At 47.6% G+C, this 15445-nt stretch overlaps 1 protein-coding gene across 8 annotated transcripts in view; it reads left to right on the forward strand.

The window, feature by feature from the left end:
* The window catches only part of CLOCK (clock circadian regulator), a 168516-nt gene that overhangs the window by 67081 nt on the left and 85990 nt on the right, over positions 1 to 15445 (forward strand). For 6 of the 8 annotated variants that reach the window (XM_059670827.1, XM_059670874.1, XM_059670836.1 and 3 more), the window contains one exon: positions 1703 to 1795. The exons of the other annotated variants lie outside the window; for them this stretch is intronic. The gene's annotated coding sequence lies outside the window, so the exon portion shown is untranslated. The remainder of the gene's footprint in view (positions 1 to 1702; positions 1796 to 15445) is intronic. 8 annotated transcript variants of the gene reach the window in all.

Consider the following 15445-nt stretch of genomic DNA (forward strand, 5'->3'; position numbering starts at 1 on the left):
GCCCCGCGATCGTGGGCTCCGCTTTAGGCCCAGGCAAGGGGCCCCGAGCTCCCGGGACTGCCAGCTTCGACCGTGCTCAGCTCCCATCGCTGGCTCCACCCCTGCTTCCTGCTATCACTGGCCAGGGCGGCAAAGGCGCCTGATTCTCCGATCATGGCTGGGGGGCAGGGCCGCCTTTGCCCTGCCCCCCAGCTCTTAGCTCCCCCCTGGGTTTCCGATCACTGTCAGTGGCAGGGGGCTTCTTCCTGCTTTCCCTTTTGCCTCCCTGCATTGTGTCTACATATGCAAATTAACCGCCATCTTGTTGACAGTTAACTGCCAATCTTAGTTGGCAGTTAATTTGCATATAGCCCTGATTAGCCAATGAAAAGGGTATCGTCGTACGCCAATTACCATTTTTCTCTTTTATTAGTGTTGATAATTATACATTCCAGACAGATTGACCCTTTATTAATATATAATGCTTTATTTTTGTTTCTTGTGATAGTTTTTGTATTTTTTAAAACATAATTTACTTAAAAATTTTTTAAAATAATTCTTTATTGTTGAAAGTATTACATATGTCCCCTTCCCCCCCATGAACCCCCTCCAGCCTGCCCCAGGCCTCAGCACCATATTGTCTGCGTCCATGGGTTATGCATATATACAGACAAGATCTTTGGTTGATTACCTCCCACCCACCCTCCCTCCCAGTTTTTGTCTTAAAGTCTATTTTGTTTTATATAAGTTTGGCCACTCCTGCTCTTTAAGTTACCATTTACTTGGACTATCTTTTTCCAGTCTTTAACTTTCAGCCTCTGTGGGTCCTGAAATCTAAAGCAGAGTCTCTTGTAGGTAGTATAGAAATGGATCTTGGTGTTTTTTTTCTCTCTCTCTCTCTTTTTTTTTTGTAATCCTCACCTGAGAATATGTTTTTCATTGATTCTAGAGAAAGAGGAAGGGAGAGGGAGAGAAAGAGAGAGAAACATCCGTTGCTTGCCTCATGCCCCTACTAAGGATGGAACCTGTAACCAGGGTATGTGCCCTGACCTGGAATCAAACCCATGACCATTTGGTACGCAGGTTGATGATCTGTGCACTGTACAACACTGGCCAGAGCAGTTGCACCCATGTCTTTTGATTGGTAACTTCAGTTCCTTTGCATATAAAGTAATTACAGGTAGAGAAGGAATCACTATTGCCATTTTGTTCATTATTTTTGTGTCTTGTAGCTTTTCGTCATTTTTTTCTCTCTCATTGTTTTCCTTTATGTGTCATTGACTGTGTGTGTGTGTTGGCTTGCTTTAATTTCTTTCTCATTTCCTTTTGTGTATTCTCCATAGACGTTTTCTCTGTGCTTACCATGGGTCTTACATAAAACATCTTATAGTTTTAATAATCTCTTTTAAGCTGATAACTTAACTTCAATAATTCTACTCTTTTTCTTTTCTCCACCTCCCATACATTGTCATCAATGTCACAAATTATATAGTGTATCCATAACATATTTTTGTACTTATTTTTATACTTTTGTCATTTGACTTTTGCACTAAAATTTAAAGTGATTGTTTTAATTTATTTTTACATTCTTAATTTTTAGAACAAGTTTATAGAGTTTAGCAGTTGTTATGTACATTTTGTGACAAAGTTCTAAATTTTGTGATATTTCAAAATTTTAAAAGTTGAATAAATCTAACAATTACTTTTTTTCTTATTTAAACAGAATTTTGAGACTGATGGTCAGCCATATTGAAGAATACATTGAACCTATAGTTTTCTGAAGAATCAGTTCAAAAGATCCCCCAAAATACAAAAGGTAATGATAGGGTTGTATCTTAGAATGCACTTTGGAATGACATTTTTCCAGAAAAGTATATTTCAAAATCCATAAGCTATCTTGACACAATTATTTGAAGAGAGTTTTACTTAAAATTTGTTCCTGTTTTATTAATTTATCCTACAACATTTATTGTGCCAGCTATGTTCAGATACTATTTGTATACTGTCATGATCTGCTGGGAGCCGGTCCATGCTTGCTGTCTCAAGGGACCTGGCATATATGGCATACGGTTCTTAATATGTTTGCTCACCTTCTTGGCGCTGTGTTTTAACCAAGGTCACCTCTCCGAGAAAGGTTGAATCCCCAGGTAGGGATTTTCCCCTGAAGTTAGGGAGGGAATAAAACCCCTCAACTAAGTGCCAGGCGGGTAATTAATCCCTTTAACTACGAACAATCATGCTTAAACTACATAATCTTTTCTCCCTGGAATGGAGATAAGAAACGCCCTAACCTTTGTAATAGAGATTGATAGGATTGAATCAACTGGTATAAATACAGTTGTAACAAGACAGAAACAAACAGAACTTAAGAAGAGAGCCAAGAAGACAGAACCTACACAGAACCTACAGACAGAGAACATGGCTACAGAACCTCGCTGGAGATCCGAAGCAGAACCTCTCTGGAGATCGAGACCAGAACTTGGCTGGAGATCCTGGCTAGGCTGCTGATCAACTGAACGCTGTCTCCGTGTCATTCCTTCTTCGCCGACTCCGTCCACACCTTTGGGGACCCCTGGACCTGCTGGGGTTGGACCCCAGCAATGATCAAGGCAGAAACTACTCCTGCTCTCAGGAGGCTTGCATTCTAAAGGGAGGGAGGACAAATAGCAAATAAAAAAGAATTTGTAGTTCTGTGCAGAGAATTCAAGTGGATATAGAGACTGGTGACTGCTTTCATTAGTAGTTAGAGAAGCCCTCAATGAAGAAAAATGTTTCAGTTGTTATCTGAATGGCAAGAATGTGCCAACCATGTGAAGATCTGAGAGCGATCCCCTTCCTAGGGCAGTTATTATAGGAGGAGGCAGTGAAACAAAAATGACCATGGAAATAAAAAAAAGATTCTGAATAGCTGCAGCAATCCTGAGAAAGAAAAACAAAGTAGGAGGGATCTCAATACCAGATATCAAGCTGTATTACAGAGCCACTCAAAACTGCCGGGTACTGGCATGAGAACAGACATATAGACCAATGGAATAGAATAGAGAACCCAGAAATCGACCCAAATCACTATGCTGAATTAATATTTGACAAAGGAGGCAAGAGCATACAATGGAGTCAAGACAGTCTCTTCAGTAAATGATATTGGGAAAATTGGACAGATGCATGCAAAAAAATGAAACTAGACCACCAACTTACACCATACACAAAAATAAACTCAAAATGGATAAAGGACTTAAACGTAATACGGGAAACCATAAAAATACTAGAGGAATCCAAAGGCAGCAAAATCTCAGACATATGCCAAAGCAATATCTTCACCGATACAGCTCCTAGGGCAGTGATGGCGAACCTATGACACGCGTGTCAGAGGTGACAAGCGAACTCATTTTTTTGGTTGATTTTTCTTTGTTAAATGGCATTTAAATATATAAAATAAATATCAAAAATATAAGTCTTTGTTTTACTATGGTTGCAAATATCAAAAAATTTGTATATGTGACACGGCACCAGAGTTAAGTTAGGGTTTTTCAAAATGCTGACACGCCGAGCTCAAAAGGTTCACCATCACTGTCCTAGGGCAATGGAAACTAAAGAGAAAATAAACAAATGGGACTACATCGAAATAAAAAGTGCATGGCAAAAGAAACCATCAGCAAAACAACAAGAAAGCCCACTGCATGGGAGAACATATTTGCCAATGTGATCTATGGTAAGGGTTTACTCTCCAACATTTACAGGGAACTCATATAACTTAACAAAAGGAAGATAAACAACACAATCAAAAAATGGGCAACCGACCTAAATAGATACTTTTCGAAAGAAGACATAAGGAAGGCCAAGAGACATATGAAAACATGTTCAAAGTCACTAATCATCCGAGAGATGCAAATCAAAATGACAATGAGATACCATTTCACACCTATCAGAATGGCTATCATCGACAAATCAACAAATGACAAGTGCTGGCGAGGATGCAGAGAAAAAGGAACTCTAATGTACTGCTGGTAGGAATGCAGACTGGTGCAGCCACTGTGGAGAACAGTATGGAGTTTCCTCATAAACCTAAAAATGAAACTCCTATTTGACCAAGTGATCCCACTTCTAGGAATATATCCCAAGAAACTAGAAACACCAATCAGAAAGAATATATGCACCTCTATATTCATAGCAGCACAATTTACAATAGCTAAGATTTGGAAACAGCCTAAGTGCCCATCAGCAGATGAATGGATTAAAAAACGGTGGTACATCTACAGGATGGAATACTTCGCTGCTGTAAAAAACAAGGAACTCCTACCATTTGCAACAGTATGGATGGACCTGGAGAACATTATTGCTAAGCAAAATAAGTCAGAGAAAGATAAATATCACATGATCTCACTCATTTGTGGAATATAATGAACAACGTAAATTGATGAGCAAAAACAGATCCAGAGATAGACACATTGATCAGATGCTCAAACCTTAGAGGGAAAGTAGTGGAGGGTTGGGGGTAAGGGGGAGAGATCAATCAAAGGACTTGCATGCATGCATATAAGCATAACCAGTGGGCACAGACACCAGGGGCATGATGGCATGAGCTGGGGGGGATGAATGGGGGTATAAGGCCACATATGTAATACCTTAATCAATAAAGAAAGGGGGAAAATGACTACGGAATGCCTGAGGAACAGAAGGAGCAAATGTGGCTGTAGTATAGCAAGTGGGGAAAAGAACATACGGAGTTTAGCTTGGAGAAGAAAATGGGATAGGGGTAGGTTTGCAGAAGAAAGTTGTGTTCTGTTTTGGTATGTGATATTTTAGACAACTGTACAATCTGTAGTAATCTAAAAAGGGTAGTTGAATATATGACTCCTAAGTTGAGAATCTGATCTAGCAATGTGGGTTTGGGGATTATCTACTTAAAATCATATGTCTGGATGAAATTATCTAGGAAGTGTACATAGATTGAGAAGGATTTAGCCCTGGGATGTGTCAGTGTTAATTAGAGGAGAAGGAGCAGCCAGGGAGATAGGTGGACAAGCAGGAAAGTGTTCTGTCGTAGAAGCCAAGAAAAGTATTTAATAAATGCAGAAGTGGTCAGCTGCATCCCATGCTACTAAGATGTCAAATAGAGAGTACAGTAAAGCAGCCATTAGGTAACATGCATATCACTGATAACTCTAATATGAGTGAACAGTTTCAGAGTGTGAGAGGAGGATAAAAGCCTGATTAAAATTGATGATGAGAGAAAGAAAATCTTCCAGTTAAGATGGCAAACAATACAGTTAAATTCAATTTTCTCCCAAAAGTCATTAAAGCTGAAATAAAAGGATTTTTACAGAAGATATAACTTCACAAGAACAAAGAGGATGGGAGAGGAAGCAATTGCAACACAATTTTAGAACCTAAAAAGTGAAAGAAAATGTGGTAACTTCCTTGTAGATCCTAGAATCCCAAGCCAGCGGTGAGAATGCTGAACATTATGGTACTGCTATAGAACCTCTGAAATGTTCAGGAATTGAAAGCACTCTACTTCTGCAAATAGGAGTGAGGGTGGGACCAAAAACAGGATGATTTGCCTTTTTCTGACTGGAAAGCCAGGTAACTACCCCTTCCTGATCAGAGCAGAAGACTGGAGATTTATTCTCTAGCAAGAATAAAATAGAGAAGTATAAAACATAAGTGAGAATAGGGGTACCATATTAAAAATAGGGGGATTAAGAACCTAGGCTACCAGATTTTTATAATTTTCAGTGAATAGTTTAGAAGATTTTTCTCTGGAATTATAAGCAGCCTAAGACAAAAGATCTGAAGGAACTGACATTAAGAATTCCCCCGAAGAGCCCTAGCCGGTTTGGCTCAGTGGATATAGTGTTGGTCCTCGGACCAAAGGATCCCAGATTTGATTCCAATCAAGGGCAGGTACCTCAGTTGCAGGCTTCTCTGCAGCCCAGGCCCTGGTCAGGGCGTGTGCAGGAGGCAACCAATCAATGTGTTTCTCTCATATCGATGTTTCTCTCTGTCTTTTCCTCTCTCTTCCACTCTCCCTAAAAATCAATGGAAAAATATCCTTGGGTTAAGATTAATTTAAAAATCCTATATAATAATAGACAAACATGGTAATTAACCGTAGCTCTGACATGCTTCCCATTGGCTAATCAGGGCGATATGCAAATTAACTGCCAACCAAGATGGCGGCCGGCAGCCAGGCAGCTGAAGCGAACAGGAGGCTTGCTTGCTCCAGTGACGGAGGAAGCCAAGGTTCCCCGCCTGCCGCTGCCGGCCTCTGAGCTTGCACTCTAAGAAACAATGTTGCAAATATAGAAGCTAAACAAACCCAGATCCCTGCTTTCAGCAGCCGTGGTTTCAGAGCTGCAGCCGGGCCTCAAAGCTAAAGCCGGCTCTCAGCTCCAGTGACAGCCATATAAGGTAAATAAATCCCAGAATAAAAAAAAAAAAAAAAAGGAGATGTTGGGAGCTTCAGTCACCCGCCAGCCTGAAAACAGCCCTCTGCCCCTCACCCAGACTGGCCAGGCACCCCAGTGGGGACGCCCACCCTGAATCAACAAGATGGCGGCTAATTTGCATACTGAAGGCGGGCGGCAGCGGGCAAGGCTGTCCGTGGTCCGGGACCCGGATCTGTGACCCTGCCAGGCGGGGGGCAGTGCTTGAGGCTGTCCGCGGTCTGGGACCGGATCTGTGACCCTGCCAGGTGGGGGGCAGTGCTTGAGGCTGTCCACAGGACTAAGAAAGATACAGATCTGTGACCCTGCCGGGGGGGGCGGGGGCAGTGCTTGAGGCTGTCTGCGGTCCAAGGACCCAGATTCGTGACCCTGCTGGGCGGGGGGCAGTACTTGAGGCTGTCCGCGGTCCCGGGACCCGTATCCGTGACCCTTCCCGGCGGGGTGGCAGTTCACACAGGGGCGAATCGGCCAGGGTTGGGCAGGGCAGGATGCCTGGCTTCCACCCAGCCCCAGTCACTCTGGGCAGGTGAGCAGCGCAGAGAGCCTCTGGACAGGGGAGGCAGGCCGGCGGAGGGCAGCCTGTACTCCCCACATGGCTGTGGTGACAGTTGTGAGTATGCCATGCAGAGCCTGTAGGCTGAGCTGAAGTAGCGCCTGCAGGCCATCAGCTCCCAGGAGTGGCTGCGCAAGATCCTCCTCCTGGCCCAGAAGGCACAGGATCGCAGGGACAGCCACCGTGGTGGGCCAGACTGACGTCCTCCTGGCTGCACCACGGGGGTTTGTGGATCTGCAAAGCCAGAGGCCTCCGGTGTGCACATCCCCCCCTTGCGTGCGAACATCCCCCAGCACACTGTCACCCTCCCGCGCCTGCAACAGTTGCAAACCAAGGCGTGCACAAATTCCCCCCGCCTCTCCACCGCACTTCCATCAACCCGGCATGCCTAACACCCCCACAGGATGTGCACACATCCCCTCTGAGGCGCTCACGTCCTTTGTAGAGTGTCTGGGTGTTCTGGGTGCTGAGGGTGGGCGCCTGTGAGATGACAGTGAGAGGGCGGAGTGGTGATGCTCTGTTCCCACGGAGTCCAGTGCACCTACGAGATCACCTCTAGGGGGTTAATGCAGGTGCTGAGGCGGGAGCAGATGCAGACAGACACACCTGGTGGGCGTGGGCGGCCCTCGCTGAGGAGCCTTCGGTCAGCGTTCAAGATCAAGAACCCAGAGGCGGAGAGGAATTCTGTCCTCTCAGTGCAACAGTGGGATAGTCGGGGTGACTGTAGAGGAGGAATGTGCCCTTTGGGTGCCAGCACCCACTAGCGAAGGCTGCCCTGACTGAGCCTTGCTTGCTTGGGGCCTAGAGCACTCCTACCAGGCAGCGGGTGACAGGACATGCTTTTCCAAATTAATGAGAGAAAACGTTGATTCTCCTACTGCCCACGAAGGTGGAAAGTGAAGTGGGGAGACGTGGGGAGTGAGCGAGGTTCCCTGTCTGGGGGTTCGAAATCTGCTGTTGGTTTCTTTCACCGCTGACTAGAGATATACAGGGTGTCCCCCCAAAATGTATACACACTTTGAATATCTACTAATTCCAATGGTTTTAAGCTTAAGAAAGAAACAACAATGGAGCTGTTATCTGTTAAAAGTGTGGGCACAAACAGGTAGTTGGACATTCCCTGAGGGGTCTCAAATTGGAGAGGGTGAAGGCCAGACTGAGGGGCCCCTTACCCCCACCCCTACCCCAGTGCACGAATTTCGTGCACCGGGCTACTACTAGTCCTATCTAATAAAAGAGAAAAATGGTAATTGGCGTACGACGATACCCTTTTCATTGGCTAATCAGGGCTATATGCAAATTAACTGCCAACTAAGATTGGCAGTTAACTGCCAACATAGGCGCGATGCTGGGAGGCGAAAGGGGAAGGAGGGAAGAAGCTGCCTGCCGCTGACTGCAATCGGAAACCCAGGCGGCAGCCAAGAGCCAGAGAACCGAGCTGCCTTTGCTCGGAGAAGCCAGGCCTCCTTTGCGGCTTCTGTGATAAGAGAACCTGGCCGCCTTTGCCGGCCCTGGGCCAGTAATGGGAGAACCTGGGTGGGGCAGGGAAGAGGCGGATGTCTGCCTGGCCTCTCAGATCACTGATCACCAGTGATGGGAGAACACCCAGAGGCGGGGCCAGAGGCCAGGCTGCATAGCTGCCTGGGGACACCATCTGGACCCCAGGGGTGACGCAGCCAGGCCCCAGAAGGAGACCCAGAAGGTGACCCAGGCGCTGGGGCTGCATTGCCGCTGGGGCACGCGATCCAGTGCCTGGGCTGAGGAGACCCAGAAGGAGACCCAGGCGCCGGGGCTGTTTTTGCCGCTGGGGCACGCAATCTGGTGCCCAGGCTGAGGAGACCCAGGGCCTGGGGCTGCGTCGCAGCTGGGGCACGCCATCCCGTCCGGGGGCGATACAGCCAGGCCCCAGAAGGAGACCCAGGCACCAGGGCTGTATTGCTGCTGGGGCACGCGATCCAGTACCTGGGCTGAGGAGACCCAGAAGGAGACCCAGGGGCCTCGCAAGAGGAGAGTCTCCATGGTCAGATGGCCTGGCCACAGGGTTAGACCAGCCAGCAGGGCCTTCCAGTTGGGACTGGGGTGGGGGTGGGGCGAGGGAGGCAAGCCGGAAATAGAGAACTACAACTCCCAGGAGGCTTAGCGGCCAGGGCCTGGGTGCCTGGCTGTGAAATCCGATGGGCTGTAGTTTCGCAAGCCACTTTAAACTAGAGGCTTGCAAGGTTGGAAGTTCTGCGTCGGGAGCCAGGGAGAAATGGAGCTGGAGCAGAGAGAGGGGTCCATGGCAGCTGTGGGCTTTGAGGAGTTCTCAGCACCTCCCGGCTGGGAGCTGGCGCTGCCTCCACTGAAGGTGGTCACATCCTGGAGAGCGAGCTTGAGACCGAAGTGGAGTTCCTGTCTGGGGGTCTGGGCAGCTCCAGCCTCCAGGAGCGAGACGAAAAGGAGAAGGCAGCCTGAGGCCAGCAAGGGCGGCGCCAACAGGAACTCAATCGCAGGAAGTACCAGGCGCTGGATCGGCGCTGCAGGGAGATTGAGCAGGCGAAGGAGCGGGTCCTGAACAGGCTTCATCAGATATAGAGGATAACATGGAGACTCCAGCAGGAGCGGAGGTTCCTCATGAAGGTGCTGGACTCCTACGGTGACAACTACCGGGCCAGCCAGTTCACCATCTTACTGGAGGATGAGGGCAGCCAGGGCAGAGACGCCCCCAACCCAGGCAACGCTGAGAACGAGCCTCCAGAGAAAGAGGGGCTGTCCCCGCCCAGGAGGACGCCAGCGCCCACAGAAGCCAGCAGCCCGGCCCCTGGCGAGGGGCCCAGCGGTTGGAAGAGGCGGCGAGTGCCATAGGAAGGGCACTGGGCAGGAGTCCCGCTGACTCCGGAGCTGGCCCCCGTGCAGATAAAGGTGGAGGAAGACTTTGGCTTCTAAGCCCTCGAGGCTCTGGACTTAAGTTGGGTTTCTCGAAGGCCAGACAAGCTGCTGCCCTACCCCACCCTAGCCAGCTCCCCCTTTGACTGACCCCCCAATAAACGGACCCGATGCAAAAAAAAAAAAAAAGCTTATAGAGGCATGTTTATAGGATCAAATAGTATAAATATAGATGTAACAGGACAATAAAAAGAGAACCTGGCTATGATGATAACCTGAATGCTGCCTCTGTGTCATTCCTTCTTTGGGAACCCCTGGACCTGCTGGGGCTGGACCCCAACATTCCTCTTCTTTTAAGGACTTCAGTGAGATGGGCTAAGGGTCCCACTGGAACTGCCACAATTTAATGTAATCCCCTCTTTAAAGATCTTATTTCCATATACAGGTACATTCTGAGGTTCTGGGGATTAGGATTTTAACATACATTTTGTTGATTACCCAAATCAGCCCTTAACAACCAGCATGTTTCAGAAAGTAGATTCCTACCGGGTTATTTACCAAACATTCAGAAGTATTTTTAAAAGAGCTAAGCCCCTCGCCCACCGTGTGGGCCCCTCCCAGCGAAGAGCGAAGGCCTGGGTTCCGGGCACCGGAGGAAAACTGGTGCCAGCAGCCAGGGGAAGGGGCCCCCAAGGGGCCCCAGATTGCGAGAGGGCACAGGGTGGGCTGAGGGACCCACCCGAGTGCACAAATTTTTGTGCACCGGGCCTCTAGTAGATAATAAAAGTAAATAAATAAAACAGAATTAAAAAAATAAAAGGATTCCCCCAAAGAAATATTCCAGCCCTGGTTGGGTGCCTTGGTTGGTTGGAGCATCATCTTGTATACCAAAAGGTTGTAGGTTTGTTTCCTGGTCAGGGTACATACCTAGGTTGCAGGTTATGTATATGGGTTGTTTTCCAGAGATGGAATGTCAGGCACTGAGATTTCCTGTTAAATATGTTCTATTTGGAATTAAAAACATAACTGCTTTTATATTTGGCAAAATTTGAATTGTTTATAAAGTTTCTTTTCTCTTTAAAGAAAAGAAACTTTATATTTTTATTTATTTATATTTTTATTGATTTCAGAGAGGGAGGGAAGCAGAGAGAGAGAGAGAGAGAGAGAGAGAGAAAGAGAAATATCAATGATGAGAGAGAATCATTGATTGATTGCTCCTTGCACATCCCCTACAGGGTAATCAAGCCACATCCAGGCATGTGGCCTGACCGGGAATTGAACCCTGACCTCCTGGTTCATATGTTGATGCTCAACCACTGACCCACACCGGCTGGGCCTATAAAGTTCATTAATTACTAGTATCTCCCTATTTGATAAATATTTTTAAAAAGTTTGTTTTAAAAATGTTTATAAAAGACATATACTACCCTTGGGTTTCAGTGTTATAAAATAGTAATGTGGTGCTTACTCAGCTGGGAATCATATCACTGAATGACTTTGAGCTCAAGTTGCTTACGTTAAGGAACCTTTGATTCCTAGCTATAACTTGTGCCAAGCCAGCTCAGCCAAGGGTTCACTAGCCTGAGTGAGGGCGGTGAAGGATGGAGAAATGACAGACAGAGAGAATAAGCTGGGTCTAGGTAGATCTTCCTGTGCCTGGCTGAGGCCACAGAGAGAGATCCAGAGGCAACCTGAACCTTTATTTTATAGCCAGAGGTAAACAAGGTAGTGGTCACCATAGTTACAATGTTCTTTTGAGTTTCACTTGTTTTGGCAGCACTTGCTGCACCTCCCACAGGCCATTAGCTACCTAGGAAGGATCTAGGGAGCGTCATAAGGTCAAGCCTAATTATGCTAGGAGGACTGTACCCTCTAAGCTGGAACTTGTTTGTGGCTTTGCTAACAGGGCAGTCCAAGGCTTAACCCTATAGCTGTGCCCTACATCTCGTCCTTTTTTATTTTTAAGCTACTATAATGAAAGTAAAACTTAAGCATCAAGAACAAAACTCTGGCTATTAAAACAGTAACAAAACAATGTTAATGCAAAACCCAAACTTCAGACATGTTAATATTTTAAAACTTAAACATAAAGCTCTGGCTATTAACAAAACATTGCCAATGTGTTGGCATTTTTAAAACTAGTAAGAATAACAAAACAATGCCAGTGCAAAACAGCAATAAGTGAGTTTCTGCTAAATGAAAGTTTCTTTTGCGTATTCACTCAGAGTCTTTGGACTTGACTGTGCAAGACTTTGAAGAAGACTGGCAGCTAACCAATGCTAGCATAGCCAGAAACATGATTGAGGGTGTAGCTTCCACATCTTGTTTTTCTACCATCTGCTGGGCCTCAGTTGTTAACTTCTTCAGCTGACCCCATGTTGGCACCTTGGTCCCTTGCATAGCCTTTTTTTTCCTCTTTTTTTCCACTTTGCTGTCATCGGGGCAACTCTCAGTCTTTTGAATGATGGGACAAGGAGCTTCTCTGGGTCCAGTATGGTGATGCACATAATGCTCTGGTACCCAAATTGGCTGTGCTGCTCCTTCTGGAAAGATACAAAACACAACCTCTTCCCGACATCATTACTAAATCTGGTAAAACTTGTTTGTGTATCCTGCCACCGGGCTAAGTCGGCAGAGGCTATTGTACAGGAGGCCTGATGCCTTTTGGCTGCTGTACGACCTTCTGCATTGTAAAATATAGAACATTCTTCTACCCCCTTGTTTTGTTTTTATAAAAAAGGTTTATGTTGATGGAATTCTGACCATTCATAAAGAATGTTTATAGTTGATGGAATTCTGACCATAAAAGGGTATACATTTTAGAGCTTGCTACTGCATTCTTCCTCATCCCTGGTAATGCTGTCAGGTGCTCCAAAATGTTAAATCAGAAGATATCACATGAAGCCTCAGTAAGACAGCTTATTTTAGCTCACTTAAATGGGGTAAGAACTCATAGAAGAATAGGCTACTAAACATGGTATGATGAAACCTGAAGAAATAGCTCAATAGCTCTGGCTTCCTAGATACATATAAACATACATGCTCCTACAACTTCCTACTTTAACTTAAAAAGTTGCAAATTATGCAGTTTTCCTTTTTTATTGTGAACTAGAGGCCCAGTGCACAAAAATTTGTGCACTCTGGGGGTAAAGGGGGGTTCTTCAGCCCGGCCTTTGCCCTCTCGCAGTCTGGGACCCCTCGGGATAACGACCTGCTGGCTTAGGCCTGCTCCCGGGTGGCAGAGGGCAGGCCCAATCCCTAGGTGCAGCCCCTGGTCGGGCTCAGAGCAGGGCTGATTGGGGAGTTGGGGCGCCGCCCCCTGTCATGCACAGAGCAGGGCGGATCGGGAGGTTGCGATGCCACCCTCAGTCATGCTCAGGGTAGGGCCGATTGGGGGGTTAGGGCACCGCCCCCTGTCACTCAAGGCAGGGTCGATAGGGAGATTGTGGCACCACCCCCTGTCATGCACAGAGCAGGGCCAATCAGGGGGTTGGGGCGCTGCCCCCTGTCATGCACAGAGCAGGGCCCATCAGGGGGGTTGGGGCTCCGTACCCTGTCATGCACAGAGCAGGGCCAATCAGGGGGTTGGGGCGCTGCCCCCTGTCACGCACAGAGCAGGGCCCATCAGGGGGTTGGGGAGCTCCCCCCAGTCGTGCACAGAGCAGGGCCCATCAGGGGGTTGAGGAGCTCCCCCCTGTCACTCACAGAATAGGGGCAATAGGGGAGTTGGGGCACCGCCCTCTATCACCCACAGAGCAGGGCCGATTAGTGGGTTGGGGCGCTGCCACTGTCACACTCAGGGCAGGGCCGATGGGGAGGTTATGGCTCTACCCCGTCACACACAGAGCAGGGCTCGTGGGGTTGGGGGGGGGGGGTGCCGCACCCTGTGTCACACACACAGCCGCAGGGCAATCAGGAGGTTGGGGAGCTCCCCCTATTAGGCACAGAGCAGGGCCGATCAGGGGGTTGGGGCGCCTTCCCCTGTCAAGAACAGAGCAGGGCAGATAGGGAGGTTGTGGCCATGCCCCCTGTCACACACAGAGCCACAGGGCGATCAGGGGGTTTGGGTGCTGCCCCCTGTCATGCTGATCCCGGTGCCGGGAGACCTCGCAGCTCTGCTTATCCCGGTGCTGGGAGGCATATTACCCTTTTACTATATAGAATAGAGGCCTGGTGCATGGGTGGGGCTGGCTGGTTTGTCCTGAAGGGTGTCCCGGATCAGGGTGGGGGTCCCCACTGGGGTGCCTGGCCAGCCTGGATGATGGGATGATGGCTGTTTGCAGCTTGTCACACACCCTTCAGGGTGGGGGTCCCCACTGGGGTGCCTGGCCAGCCTGGATGATGGGATGATGGCTGTTTGCAGCTTGTCACACACCCTTCAGGGTGGGGGTCCCCACTGGGGTACCTGGCCAGTCTGGGTGAGGGGCTGAGGGCTGTTTTCAGGCTGGGACTGAAGCTCCCAACTGCTCCTTTTTTTCTTTTTTCTTTTTTTTATTCTGAGCCAGCTTTAGCTCTGAGGCTCCAGCTCTTAGGTCTCCGCTCCTGAAAGCAGGTATCTGGTTTATTTCCGTTCTACAATCGAAACTCTTTATCAACTCCAGGTCTGAGATCCCGGCTAGCTGAAAGCTGGTTTTTGTAACTATGTTTCAAACTGCCAGCTCAGAGGCCTGCAGCGGCAGGCGGGGAACGTTGGAGTCCTCCGTCACTGAAGCAAGCAAGCCTCATGTTAGTTCAAGCTGCCTGGCTGCCGGCTGCCATCTTGGCTGACAGTTAATTTGCATATCGCCCTGATTAGCCAATGGGAAGGGTAGCAGTTGTACGCCAATTACCATGTTTCTCTTTTATTAGATAGGATTGGTTCTACTTTTGAGCCTTAGCACTTCAAAATAAAACCTTAACTTTGAGTCAAAATGTTAGTTTTTCTTTTTGTGTCAAGAACTTTGATGTGTTAAAACTAAGTAAAATCCATTTACTCAATCCGAAACAGGCATTGAAAAGAAAAACCCCAAATGCTTTCTTATATCCATTTTAAGAGTAGGATTGGCGCTTTCCGCTATTGCCTGAGTCCTGATCTATCACCCCAGGGAGAATCGCCAATCCTGTGCTTCCCCGGGGTGGCATGATAAAGGTTTACTGAGCCGGCTGGAAAGGCTGCAGTGGGGTTAAGGATAAGGCCCCTACTGAAGCCTCTGGTAACCTTCCACTGTCTGTCTTGATTCCCCTGCCACATTTATCCACTCCCTTTCTGGAGTGGGCTCTACGCAGTCCTGAATCAGGGACCACAGACTGAAAGCAGAGGCGGGCATTTCCTCTGGACCTTCAGCTATATAATGATCTCTAAGTTGTTTTCTTACCTTCTCCCATGCCTCTATATTACCTTTCCTTCCTCAGAAAACCATGTGCAGGATTTACTTACAAAATCCAACAAAACGAAAAGCTGTTCATACCTCACAGAACAGCCCGTGCTTAGAGCATAGCATTAAGCATTGGATACGTATAAATTCTTTTCCTACATTCCCATGTTTTACACCTAGTGATATCACTGAACTTCCCTCCTTACCTTCCTCCTTGTTTTCTGCACCTGCTTCACTGGAGCGTCCTT

This window comes from Myotis daubentonii, chromosome 1 (genome assembly GCF_963259705.1).
Source record: "Myotis daubentonii chromosome 1, mMyoDau2.1, whole genome shotgun sequence".
In the NCBI taxonomy this organism is placed as follows: Eukaryota; Metazoa; Chordata; class Mammalia; order Chiroptera; family Vespertilionidae; genus Myotis; species Myotis daubentonii.